This window comes from Miscanthus floridulus, chromosome 1, assembly GCF_019320115.1.
Source record: "Miscanthus floridulus cultivar M001 chromosome 1, ASM1932011v1, whole genome shotgun sequence".
In the NCBI taxonomy this organism is placed as follows: Eukaryota; Viridiplantae; Streptophyta; class Magnoliopsida; order Poales; family Poaceae; genus Miscanthus; species Miscanthus floridulus.
The window spans coordinates 198,778,285-198,780,746 of record NC_089580.1 but is presented as its reverse complement, the minus strand read 5'-3'; positions in this window follow the sequence as shown (position 1 = coordinate 198,780,746).

Sequence of the window (2,462 nt, the reverse complement as noted above, 5' to 3'; positions counted from 1 at the left end):
TGTCACATAATAATGGGATTTTGGTAAAATGACATCCGAAATCATGAAGAGTTTACCTCATCCAAAGTAGTTGGGCACAACATGCACCGGTCGCAACGTACTCGGCCTCAACAGTAGAAAGGGCTACATAATTTTGCTTTTTAGAACTCCAAGACACTAAGGATCATCCAAAGAATTGACATGTCCCCAAAGTGCTTTTTTGATCTACTTTGCAACCGGTGTAATCAGAATCCGAATACCCAAGTAGATCAAACTTAGAGCCCTTAGGATACCACAAACTAAGTTTAGGAGTGTGCACTAAATATCTCAAGATTCTTTTAACGGCCACCAAGTGACACTCTTTCGAGTTAGCTTGAAATCTAGCACACATGCACACACTAAGCAAAAATATCGGGCCTAGATATGCACAAATAAATTAGAGAGCCGGTCATGGAACGATATACCTTGGTATCCATGGCTTTCCCTTCAATGTTGAGATCAAGATGTCCATTGGTTGGCATGGGAGTTTTGATAGGCTTGGCATTCACCATGTCAAACTTCTTGAGCATATCATGGGTGTACTTTATTTTACTAATAAAAGTTCCATCCTTCACTTTCTTGATTTAAAATCTGAGGAAGAACTTCAACTCACCCATCATAGACATCTCAAATCTCTTCATCATGATTCTACTAAATTCCTCACAAAAAGTATGATTAGTACTACCAAATACTATGTCATTGACATACATTTGGCACACAAATATATCTTTACCAACTTTGTGAGTGAAAAAGGTAGGGTCGGCTTTGCCTATTTCAAAGCCTTGTTAAGTAAGAATTCCTTAAGGTATTCATACCATGCTCTTGGTGCTTGCTTAAGCCCATAGAGCACCTTTTGGAGTTTGTATACGTGGTTGGGGAACTTGGGATCTTCAAAACCTAGTGGTTGCTTAATATAGACAAGTTCTTGAATGGGGCCATTGAGGAATGCACTCTTTACATCCATTTGATATAGCTTGAAATTATGATGTGTGGCATAGGCTAGAAGCATTTGGATTACTTCAAGTCTTGCCACCAGTGCATATGTTTTCTCAAAGTCTAAGCCCTCTACTTGAGTGAAACCTTGAGCAACCAATCTTGCCTTGTTTCTTGTCACCACGCCATTCTTATCTTGCTTGTTGTGAAAGACCCACTTGGTGCCAATGATATTGGTGTTGGGTCTCTCCACCAAGGTACACACTTTGATTTCTTTCTAAATTGTTGAGCTCATCTTGCATGGCCATCACCCAATCCAGATCACCAAGTGCTTGCTCAACCTTAAGAGGTTCCAAAGAGGAAACAAACGAGTAAAATTGGCAAAAAATTGCTAAATGTGAACGAGTTGTTACCCCCTTTCAAAGACTCCCAAGGATGTTGTCAATGGGATGATCCCGTTATATTGTTTGCCTTAGCCTTGGATGATAAATGGCCTCTTGTCCATCTTCTGGATCTTCATTATCTTCTTGTTCGAATATGGGTTATAGGTTTTGTCCTTGAATCAGAGTTGGACTTGCTGCTGCTATCAGAGGGAGTGTGGCACTACCGCTCTTATGTGCGGCACTACCGCTCTGCTAATTTACAGCAGGGGTCTGCTCCTCCTTAGCATTAGGTACGTCAGCGGAACTTTGTTTATCAGCAGCTTGAGGAACCTCCACTTCAGTAACTTCATCTTCTTGTGGTCTTATATCACCAATAGCCAATTGCTTGATTGCTTCATATGGTGGATCCTCCTTTTCTACAACGCTTGAATCAACTTGCTCCACTTGAGAGCCATTAGATTCATCAAATGTCATATCTACCACTATTTCAACTCTCCTAGAGGTTTTGTTGAAAACATGATAGGCATGCTCATTTGATCCATAACCAAGAAGAAAACCTTCATCAACTTTAGGTGCAAACTCAGAGGTTTTGGGTTTCTTATTAAGTATGAAACACTTGCACCTAAACACTCTAAAGTAGGACACCTTTGGTTTGTTACCGGTTAGAAGCTCATATGAAGTTTTCTTCAACTTCTTGTGTAGGTAGAGGCAGTTGATGGCATGTCAAGCGGTGTTGACGGCTTCACACCAAAAGAGGTCTGGTGTCTTGTACTCATCTAGCATTGTCTTTGCCATGTTAATTAGTGTATGATTTTTCCTCTCTACTATACTATTTTGTTGAGGGGTGTATGGAGTTGAGAACTCATGCTTGATGCCTTCTTCATCAAGAAACTCCTTAACTTAGGTGTTCTTGAATTTGGTCCCATTATCGCTTTTTATTTTCTTGATGGGGAGACCGAACTCCTTTTGAGCTCTTTTAACAAAAGTCTTCACTTTGTCTCTAACTTGACACTTATCAAACAAGAAAAATACCCAAGTAAAATAGAAATAATCATCAACAATAACAAGACCATATTTGTTACCCCTGATACTTAGGTAGGCGATCGGTCCAAAGAGATCCATGTGTAT